This window comes from Larus michahellis, chromosome Z (assembly GCF_964199755.1).
Source record: "Larus michahellis chromosome Z, bLarMic1.1, whole genome shotgun sequence".
In the NCBI taxonomy this organism is placed as follows: domain Eukaryota; kingdom Metazoa; phylum Chordata; class Aves; order Charadriiformes; family Laridae; genus Larus; species Larus michahellis.
Genome location: NC_133930.1, coordinates 36,324,944 through 36,337,143, shown reverse-complemented (window position 1 = coordinate 36,337,143; position 12,200 = coordinate 36,324,944). Strand labels below are relative to the sequence as shown.

Here is a 12,200-nt window from a genome sequence, read left to right as displayed (position 1 = left end):
TACTTGCTTGTCTGCATATGAACAGAAACAAATCAGCAGTGAAGAAAAGAAAATATAGGTAGAATATTATGTCACAAAAATGGTGTCTCGACCACTTCACCAGCTGATTTAAACTCAGAGGTGCTCACCCTCAACTGAATAAAATGTCCACAGTTTTGCTCAGTTACTAGTCAGGCACGGTCTTAGTGAAGCCAATTTTCTTGTGAAAATACTGAATAAAGGCATCAAGATGTGCACTACAAAGAGAAATTCAAACATTTCATTAGTACTTTAACCCAAAGGACAGCAATAAGAAGTAACATTTACACATTGATTTTTCATAGTTATTTTCATCTCTCTTGCATTCAATAGAACTAGTAGGCTTGCTGAATGAAGCTAGTTTTATTGTCTAATAATAGTCTTAAAATGTTCTTAATAACACCAAATCAAATATAGTCAAAATACATTCTTTACCCATGCTCAGCCCTTTGCTAGGTAGAAAAACATAACTCAGAAAAGGTATTATGGTGTCCCTAATAATTAGATTATATCTAAGAGCTATCTACAGCCCATCCTTCTCTCGAAGGCTGTATAAGCAATGTAACTCATAGCACACCAGACCATACTGCTTCTCACACATCTGTAGTCCAGCTTGAGAGTTTAGCCCATAAAGGGGAAAATACACCTGAAATACATCTCTCCCTAGCAGAGGAAAATTTTCCTAATTATACTTTTTTAAATTTAATAATAGAAGCTAAATTTTTACTTAGATAGCTGACAATTCCTGTGAAGTTTACCTGAAAGTTTAATTTTTATGAGAAATAAAAAACATAATCGGAAATTGAGTTTTATTGAAAATCTTTAAACCCTGCTTGTTTACTCCCATGTACCAGCTCCACCAAAGATGGGTTTTGCATGGTCTGTGCATTAATTTCCAGTGAACATCACTAAGCCCACTCTAGGGAAAAAAAAAAACCACAATCCAACCAAAAACCCAAAACTACAATCCTCATCCAGATGTTGAAAAAAATAATTAATCAATCTTTCTTGGATACAGTTCTTTATGTCTGGACAAGAGACACATACCAAGCTCCATAATCATTATGTATTCTTATCAAGTAAATAATGCCAACTACCACCACAATAGAAAGCAGAGGACTGTATTAGTATGAACTGACAAGATTGTATGGGACTCCCTCTTCTCATAATTTTTCCTTTGGTTATGGTTTTAACTAAAATGAAAATCAACTCAGAATCAAAGAAAATGAGAAGGGGAAACACCCTCTTGAAGCACTGATTCATATGCAAACTGGAAATTAAATAGGAGAATGGAAGACTGAGACTTTAAATCATCACAAACTGATAAGGGATTGACATAAAATCCATGCAGTTCCTCCCATAAAACACAATCTCAAAATGAAGGCACATTGAGAAATCTAGAAAGGAGATTGACCAGTGGGAATAATCCTTCCAGGAAATTAACATGCAAGAGCTCAGAAGGACTACAAAAGCGATTCAGAAGGAAAGTTGTTTTAAATTGCATACATCTCTTTTGATGGGTGGGGAAATGTTTCGAGTATACATACGGTAGATTTCACAGACTCACCAATAAACACATAAGAATAGTGTTCATACCTTTCTAAGTCTGGAAAACATGTAAAATTATTCCTAAAATGTACGCTTTCCTGTGTATTCCCCAAAATCTATGCTTTAATTTAAAAATAAATCATAGAAATCCTTTGGAGTCGATGTTACTCGTGCCTTTCCATTTTGATACAAGCTGACACAGAAAACTAGAGAAGTAATGGCATCTTCAAAATGTCAGTTTTACAGAGATTTCACATTCAGCTAGCCACAGATTTCAAAGACTATCCTTCCTTTTTTTTTTTTTTTTCAGAAATAAGCATCAATTTTTGAAGCACAGCTTTGCATGTACTTTGCTAAAGGTTGAGAAATACTGACCAGTATTTCTGCCAATTTCCATTTGCTTCACAAACAACTAAAAACCTGTGAACATGTGAAGACGACATATAAAGAAAAGGTCCCAAGATTAGTGACATAATCATAACACATCAAAATTATAAGGTAGTTGAAACAACTTTACATATTTGGCCCAGATCATCAGACTGCAAATGAATTTTTCCAGTACTGTTAGGCACGTAACAGAGTTTTACAATTTCCTATTCACTGGCACAGATAATCTCCAGGAAGCTTCTGATGAACACATGCTTATTCCAGAAGCTGCAGCAGTTAAATAACAAGCTAAGACAGCTGGGTTCAATTTAGGTTGCGGATTACTCATTCACTCAAAAAGACAACCACTGTTAGGCTAGTGAAAGCCAGCATTGCTGCTATTACTGAACCCAGTTGCTATGTCCAGGTCTTTTCTAGTTAGGACATTAAGGAAATATTTCTAAAAGGCTACTACTTTCCAGCGGAAGAGGGGGAAAAAAAAAGACACAAATTTAAACAATGACAATTTTTTCTCAAAAATAATTACTATTCTTAAGACCCCAGATTCTTAGAAATTAAAGAGATTAAAAGCACAGGAATTTGACATCTTCAACATTTTTGAGAACATTTTGCATACATCTCCTATATTTTACTCTGCAACTGATTTGCCATTTTCTACCTAAAATCTTTGCACGTGGCGAAAGACTATTGCTATAAATAATATTTTTTTCTTATTTAGCTCATAAATGCATTATAGTAAGAAACAGCAGGGTTACTCGAGGGTGGGTGTAGCATCTATGTACTTTTATTCTCCATCTGTCTCAATTTCAATTTCTATCTACTCCTTTCCTGTCAGAAATCTCAGCTGGTTACACATTGACTTGCACAAAGGCACTAAAAGATTCTGTGCCATATTTTCCATGGGATATTTGTAGATATCTTTATTCTAAGTACAAGTTCTAGGGTTTGATATGATATGATTCCATATAGGCTAAAAATCAAAATCTTTATCTAGTTCTTAGCATAAAGTAATCACTTCCCAATTTCTGATTTTAGTGATTTTGTTTGTTTTTCCAGCTAAATACAGTAAACAGGATATGAGATTCTGCTGAAATACTTAAAGACAGCTTATACTGAAATATGTTCATCAATTATTCACATTTAGCTCCAAGTATTTCCCACATGCCTAATACATAGCTTCACTAGAAGTTTTAATTTATGAAGAATCTATTTTAGGGTGTAGGCCTCATCCTATCAAAGGCAACTCTCAGAAACTCATGACAAGGCAGAGAAAGGGAAACGACCAATACTGTTGCCAGAGCATCCAACTGCTTCATTGCAGCTTGATTTATTTATTTGTAGAATGTATCAACCATTTTTGGAGTGACTGACTAGAACTATTCCACAGCTAAAGCACCAGTTCCACACAAAAATGGGGCACCTGCACCGTCGTATATTTTTGACTGAGACCCGAATTGTGCTTGTAAAATTTTCTTGCATGATCAAAGCCTAATGGCATCTTTCCTTATATGGAAAGAACTGTTTGTGACACCTTCAGCTTCATCTTTTAAGAGTTTTCACATCTTCACTACTTACTGATCTTTTCTTTCTTCAGGCAGTCGCGATAGTTACTTTTGGAATATCTCATCTGTAAACTGTATCATCTCTATACTTGCACACTGATGACTTGTATTCAAAGCATGAATTAATACATCAATATCTTAAGAATCAGAGTGCCATCAGTTCATCCATGACAAGTTTGAATAACACTTCAGTGCAACTGTGACTTGCAAAGTTTCTGTATATTCAGAAATGGAAACAAATAATCTTTCCAGTATTAACTGGTCTCTAGGTCTGAATCTGAGAATCAGTTAAATTACAGTATGGTAATGATTTTTTACCATAAGTTCTTATGTTTCATGTTTAAGTTCTAATGGCATTTCCCTGGAAATGCAATGTGTTTAACAGCATCTGCATAACAGAAGCTTTTCAACACACAGAAATTCCCTTTCATACAGAACCAAGCATATTCATGACATAAATAAGCAGCTAAATTCACACCAGTGAAAGCTCACAGGTAAGCATTAAAAGATAAGTAATCCGCATCCACTTAAAAATTATGCTTTCCCAATGCACATTAGTATTGCAGCCATCAAAAGTTCATCTGTCAAAACATGATGAAAAGTATTTCTACAAGATCTGAAAGCTTTTGAAACATTATTCACCAGTCACAGGAGGGCCATGGCTCTGTCCTTGCTTATGACTGCAACAGAAATAATCCTCAGAGAAAGTAACGTTTGCTGTACACTGGTAACGTGCTGACTACTCGTTAACCGGTTGTATTACAGTAGTATCATCTCAAATTCCTTGATCCTTCACAGTATTCCTACTGGTATTATGATCCATTTTTGAAGCACCATTTTCTGGTAGATTGAAAACAAGGAGGAACCAGGACTCAAGGGAACAGCAAAAGCCCACACATTTAAAGGGGCACCATCAAGGCTGACAAACATAATTCCTTGCTTTGTACTGTCATTACAGTAGTGCTATGTCATAAGACGCTGTAATTGCAAGAAGTGTACTTCAGGAACACAGTATTTTGCAAGGTGGTCTACAATCATAAACCAGTGCATACCAAGTTGGAGACAAAAATCATACAGAAAAAAAAATCTCCATACGCAATCTTCTTGTAGGAAAAATGTATTTAAAGAGCATCCAAGCAGTACAGTATCCCCCAGTAAGAATCTTTCAATTCCTATTGTCCTCATTCCCTCATTTAAGAGGAAAATTATTGTAAGCAGCCTTTGAACACTTTAAGACATAGTGAAGTTGCCTTAAAAAACAATGCTTAGTAAAGGAAATAAGATACATGAACTGCAGAAGAGATACAAAGTTCACAAATACCTGCAGCACTACCTGATTTAAGTTCACTATTATTAAAAGGCTTTTTAAAATACCAAACAGCAGTACTCATAAAGCACAAAGAAAATAGTTTTTAAATCCTTTCAAGGTTAAAGTTTAACAATGATCTTTAAGTCAAATATACAAGAACTCAAGAGTTTTTATTATTGGAATATCATGCCAGCTTTTGGTAACAACAATGCTCTTAAATATTTTTGAATTGTAATAGAAATTATTTAGTATTTAAGCAAACAGAACTGGATGCGTTTCAGGCAAAATCCAGGTCTCACTAAGGAACGTGGAAGTTTAGAAATGGCAGAACATTGACAACAACTATTTCATGATATCACCATGGTAACTAAATTCAAGACAGTGAAAACTTTCCATGTATGCAGCACTGTAAATAAAAAATATTAATAATAATAATAATGAAAAAAAGGACTTTATTCTAGATGTGTTGGCTTCTTAAGAGTTGTCCTTAACATCTTTTATAAAAGATCATATGAAAGGGAAGAGCCCTTTCTAAATAAACAGATAAATCCAGGTCACAACAATAGTGCCACAGCACGAGCCCAGCACAGCCAGCTCAAGACCATCTGAGTCCCCAGACTGTGTCTGTGGGACGTTATGCAACCTACGCGTAAGCCATATACAGCTTATCATACCCCATGACTAAATAGCGTCTTACTTCCTATCAGGCAGATCGAGAGAATAAGAGTAGCTTGTACTGCTTTATGAGCTGGCAACAAACAAACCAGTTCACGAGGGTAGGGGGCAAGACTGTCCAACAAGCGCTCATAAGCTGTAGTGGCTCTGATTAGGTGATGTCCAGCAGGCGATCTGCTGCCCATGCCTCATGGGACACTGCAACAGCGGCATTATCTAAGCACTGTAATACTCTTACGTCAAATGGAAAAGGCCAGGCACGGGGTAAACCGCAGCTCCCTTGCGCCGCCTCCTCGGTCAGCGCTTATAATTGATGGTAACTGAAATTTGTTAAGTGAGGGCCTGACCCGATGCTGTGCTGAGGTCACCAAGCAGCTCCCAGCTGCCCGCCCGGGGCTTGGGGTCCGACCCCAAGGGCTCCCCAGGCGCAGCGTTCTCTGTGGAGGGACACAGTGTGGCTCCTCGACGATCAGCCCCCCGACTCCGAGCTGCCCCACATCACACCAAACACAGGCAAAGGGGGTGCTCACATTACAAGACATAAACTGCACAGGCACAGCCGTTGCAGGCATCAAAGGTACCATTCTTTAAAATTGTCCTAACAACTGCTGAAACTCTTTTGCTGAGTGCTGCTGAATGTGCTGCTCGACACCCTAAAACCAGACCTATGCAAACAACCGTTGCAGTTCTTTAAAGAATGAGTTCGAAAGAGTTCAGGATAGCTCCTTAAGTCCTAGCAGGACTGAATGTGTTAATCAGTGCTACTGACAGACCCTGAACCACATATTTGACTGCTTAGAGATGAGGACAGTGACAAACCCTCTACAGCAAAAACGTGTTCAAAGTACAGATCATCAGGATTTGAATGACTTGTGTCTCTTAGAAAAACAATGGAGAATTTTTTCTGCTGTCACTGTCCCAGGGTTTATCCCTGTTTGAGGCAACCACCAACGAAAAGAGTACAACATTTTTTGAAGGGATGGATGGAATGATTCAGCTCTGATCCACTAATTACACCTCCTTCCTATCCTCTAACCCTACAGCATGTAAACCAGCCATAACCCCAGCCAGGCAGCCTCCGGATCCAAGATTAACCTGAAACATCTTGCATTTTTAGTCACGGATATTCCTCATTTAGCACCCAACAGTCATCCACAATCGCAGTCACCATTTAAGCAGGAGCCAGAGCCAAGGTCTCTGGCTGAAACTATAACAATTCTTCCTCCATTTATATGCATATAAAAATGAATTGATTACTTTACACTGAAAAAGTGAACTTTTCATTTCTAGATGTAATATCGAGTGTGAAGTTCATTCATTTATAGCCAGAAGTGCAAAGACAGGCAAAGTATTGCAGAGATATCCTTTGCTCCATTGAATCTGTAGGAACCAGTGTTTATCTGACTGCAAATTCCCAAGTGCTTCTGCTTCCAAGCTATTGATAGTGAGAAAGTGAAGGAATAGCAAGCATAAGAAATTGCAGCTGTGTTCTCTGTACCTTAAAAATACAGTGTCCAAACAGCAAAGTGTTATTAACTTTTTATTCCTTTGCAAGAGCGTGAGGTTTAAATGGAAAATAATATTGAACAACACACACTCACGATGTCACGGTTTCCCTCAGGGCAGGCTCAATTCACATCACTATTCGAAGCACTAACCAATCTTCTAGTCAGCACAGAGAATACACAAAAGTATTAGGAAACATTTTTTAATGTAATAAAATGCCAGTTAAATAACTTTGCTCCTAAGCCATTTTCCAGCTATCAGTGGATATTTAGATCCCCACACTGTGCGTCTGTGCTACCAGGTTCTCAAGTCATTGCATGGGATGCCTGGGGAAGCTGGTAATGAAATAAAAGTTCCTTAATCTCTAACCAGCCTACACTCAGACTAAGACTGATCTCCCCATCACTGAAGACAACTGCAATTTTCCTTACCACTTTCAATTACAGAAGGGATCCAGTGCTACATGACAGTAAAAAAGTCTTTTCCATTCCTGGCTCTTGTGACAAGAAAGAAGTCAACTGATGATCCCAGATTACTTTGTTCTAAGAATGTACTGAAATGACAGTGGATGTATTGCTGACACCTTGAACAAAGACTTTGTAGGCGGAGAGCTTAAAGTCTTTCAGAATCACAGCCCAAGCTTAACCCTGAATTATCCTAAAATACCACACATGATTATACGAAGCTGAGTGAGAACCTTTCTAGGGGCCATCTACGAAAACCTGTTTGGTACCTTGCACAGTGTGTATGAGTACAGGACTTCCACAAATGAGAAATTGTTACTGTTGTCTCCTACCACTTCAACCTATCAGCAGTCTAAAATTCCTTTCAGCAGCATAACATTCCTGGTTATGAATTTTTTATAAGCTCTAATAATAAGAACTTATCTCTGTCAAAGAGATTTAGCAGGATCTAGAATGACAGGGGCATTCTCACCACTGAGATCACCCAGCTTGCCTTAAACATCCCTGCAGACTTTCAGCAAAGAAATCCTGCAATAAGCGTCCAAGGCATCACTGCTTCCAGCTCAACCATAAGCCAGCTGCCACAAGGTCGCAAGGCAGAGAACAGGCTGTTGTGAACCCTTTAATTCCCTTTGAACTACCGGCAACAGTCTGAACTGATAACTAAGTGAAGAGGAATGGTATACATAACTTAATCACTCAGAATAGCCTCTTCCCTTTTCTATATACATCAGTTTCACCTCTTTCCTAGTGAGAGATGATGCTAAAAGCTGAAGCACACTGCTGTTAGTAGAACTGTACTAGGTCTTTGGTCCTCCTATGACAATGCTGTTCCCAGCTTCCACACCTCCCTGTGGTTGCCTTCCAAACAAGAAAAAAAAATGAGGACAAACAATAACGCTAATTCATGGTTCAATTTCCCCCCCCTTTTAGTCTGACAAAGTAAAAATTAATAAAAATGAATCCCACAAGTACTTGGCTGAAGCTCTGGATTTCGCCACTGAAACAAGTGTTTGTCACTGGAAATACAAATAGTTTCGTTCATCTAGTAGGCAACCAATGGTGCTATTTTTAAAAAATAAATCTCTTCATGGAAAAAAAAAGAAAATAAACCTTTTATCTGCTGCTGAAAATGGTGACTATTTTGCACCAGCTCAACAGTATAAATTGGCTAAGTTTTTGTTGTGTTGTTAAAAGCAAACTATTCCTCTGTATACTTGCGTACTTGATAAATTTATATAATTCCACCAAAAATGAAAATGAGCTCTACAAGAAGGTAGACAAAAAGACTGAAGAACCCAACAGTGAATGCTGCATTTATAGAGGGAATTCAAGTTCCTATTTAATTTCATTGGACTTCACCACCATGGCAAGAATTAATCTTAAATGATAATACTACTATTACATATTATTACGATGACCAGCTTATTTCAGTAAGGTTACTATTATATGTTTTTAGGGAAAAGCACACGTCATTGATACTTCCGTGAACACTCTGTATTTTCCTGTATGTTTGTGTGTTTAGTAGTATCAGATTGGTGTTCCACCAGCTCATTGCAACATGATTATGCCAAGATGGACTTCTCAAACGGTCTGAATTTCTTATCTTCTCTTAGCGTGTGTTGTTAATTGCTGCAAATTAGTAATTTTTTCCAATGGCTTTTAAAGACCAGCATCAGCAGAGTTCAAAGGAAAGATGGAAAACAGAAATACAAGATTTCCTTCATTTTCTCTCTTGTAGTGGACATTTAAAATATTCCTGAATGGAAAAGGGATGTAACCTAAATAGTGTTCTGCTGGAAGAAAGGTAAAAGTAGACTACAGTCCAGCTTCTCCACAGACAGCTTTTTCTTAGGCTGAAATAAAACAAAAGCACGAGCTGAGAGTAAGTGCAGCTTCCCTTTAAGGAGCGGTTGTGGGAGAGCAATATGCTCTGGGACACAAACACATAATAAACACACTCTACGCTGGAAACCACAGACTTGACTGAAAGTGCTCCCAGCCAAAAAAGGCACCACTGTTTCAAAATGTCACTGATCTCTGCACAAGTAAGCAGAAAGGAAAGAACAATGGAAGACTCAGTTTTCAAATCAGCAGTGTTCTGGGCAAACCTAGAAGAACTGTGACCTTGTAATGTACCACAGACAGGCAGTATTAACATACCAATGCAAATTTCAGGTCAGTACTGGCTTTTCAGCTGAGTAGCCTCTGTGAGTCCTGAATTACCAGAGATGAAAATAAATATATTTAGGTAGTCTCATCCATAAAGCCGACAAATCAATGTACTTATTTTTACATTTGAAAACTCCCTTGACAACTGGAGTAACATTTTTTTTATTTTTCTCTACCTATGGACTGCAATAAATCAGAACTCATTTAATCCTTAGTTCACTGTTAATTCATCTACCTGGCATAGCAAGTACCTAAATCTGAAGCATGCACACTGAGAGTTGGTTATTTTGAACATGAACAAAACATCAAATGGACTTTTCTCTATAAAGTGAAATTACAAAGTTATTATTTTATTGATGCTCTTGAACTTCCAAAATACCCTGCAAATCATTTCTCTTTCTGTCTTAATTAGATATGCTATTCCTACAGAACACAATTATCTTGACTCTTCCATACAGATTCACTTTCTTCAGATCCCCTTTGTAGGCCTCCACATAGTCTGGGGGGACAAAAGCAGAGAAAAGATAATAAGCTTAAAAGCCATGCATAATGAAAAATCCTTTTGACAGTGCTGTATTCTGCAGAGGTTTACAATTATTTACTAACTTAAGTTGAATTTGTGCTTGCTGCAGACTAAAAGCAACAATATAGTCAGGTACAACAGTTACCGTGATTCAGTGCTGCTGTGGCACTTTGATAATGAGCATCACTGAACGCACCAGAGCCTGAGATGTGTCAGAGCTTTAGCCCTCATTGCGTCACGAAGCTGATCTCATCACACAAAACAAGACTGAAAGACCAATTGTCATTGGTGTGATTTGGACTGCACAGTCAAAAGTATTTGTGTGCTACCATGCAAGTCATTTCTTTACTGTTTACCACCGTTTCCTGAAGTTACTCATGGGAACATGAAGGGGATTATTGTGGTATGTTAGCATATCCTATAAAGACTACATACCCATCTAGAAATGCATCAGCATTTTTCCTCCTTCAGACCAACTCTAAAAATGTGTATTTTTTAAGCCCAGCATTTGTGTTTTGAATGCTTGTATTTATCTTTTTTTAGTCAGCTTGCAATGGAAACTGAAATTTTCAAGAGGTCTTTTTTTCTGTTCCTATAAAAAAGCCATTATTTATATGAAAGGACTTACTCTATATCCCTTTTTTAGGAAAATTAAATCCCCAGTTCTCATATTTGCACAACTAGAGACCCTCCACAGGAGGTCCTGAGAAGGATAATAAATACTCTTATTTTTGGTTTAAAATGCCAGTGAGCCTGCATCTACCAGTCTTACCCACTAATCCTCACTGTTGTGCTCATGTCCAACCTGTTTTTGTCTCCTGGACAGTTTTTTTCCAGAGTAATACTCCACCGAAGCCTTCTCCTTTTTTTTCCCCAACAGTAATTCTGCTGATGCTCAGGGGTCCCTCACTTAGCTGTCTGAATCAAAACTGACTTTGCTGACTAAGGCAGCATCAACACTGCAGGGAAAGGCCGAGAGGATGTAATCCTCTCTGCTATTATGTAAGGAAGGACAGAAATCCTCATGAGGTAAGCTCCCTTGCTTTTACAAAGCTATACCCTACTTGCTTACAAGTAGGCTGTGGTTTGCAGTGTCACTAGATGCCTGTCTTGCTTTCAGACCCTTTCACTTCTGAATAACCTGTTCTACTTTAACAAACTGAAGCTGCCTAAGAAAGAGCAGCAGACAACCAATGAAACGTTGACTTAAAAAATGATTGCAAATGCAAACTGAAACTTCTGTGCCCCAATGAAATGCTTATAAGGACTTTCTGTCTACGTCCTCTACAGCCGAAGTTGCAGTCTATCAACACTTGACTAAAATTTTGTGAAAATGTGTAGTTCTTAGCAAAAATTGCCCCACTTTATAGCTGGTGTTAAAGCATTACTCCTGTATCATGTGATTAGATATTAGCAAGAACCATCTCCACAGGACAAATCAGACAGTGGCCTCACCAGCAAAAAGAAGAAACACTGGATCTGGAACTTATCAGTGAGGATCAGGGAGGAAAAACAGTAAGAGAGGAGTGTATTGCAAGATACAAAGCAACATATATCTACTTCTATTTCATTTAGTCATATAGAGAATACTTATTCCCAAGCATATATTTGTGCTCTAAATATATCACAAGCCTAACTGAGCTTTAACTGTTGTTCAATTATTGTTTACTAAGTAAAAGAAGATGCCATGACCCTCTCAGTTTGATTTACCTCATACCTCAGAATCACAGAAAGTGTTCCCACTACCACCACAGTAGTTGGCATCATCACTGGATAATTATTTCATGTCCTCAATAAAATTTTAAAGTATTTGTGTTTTGAGTATTCTTCAACATGTCACAAGCAGCTCAAGGAAGAACCACTTATTTGAGAACTCAAGTTCAAAGAAAATCACTGGGCAGAAACTGAAGTGGAGAAATAATCTATTTTCTTTTCCAAAACATGCAGAACAAAATTCTACAATATATTACAATAAAGTAATAATAAACACTAGGATTTTAAGAGCTTAAAAATTTCCATGCATGTTCTGTAGTTGG

General features: G+C 37.7%; 1 protein-coding gene across 1 annotated transcript in view; it reads right to left on the bottom strand.

Annotated features, from left to right (window-relative positions):
* The window catches only part of SH3GL2 (SH3 domain containing GRB2 like 2, endophilin A1), a 99,267-nt gene that overhangs the window by 66,259 nt on the left and 20,808 nt on the right, over positions 1–12,200 (bottom strand). The window lies entirely within an intron of this gene.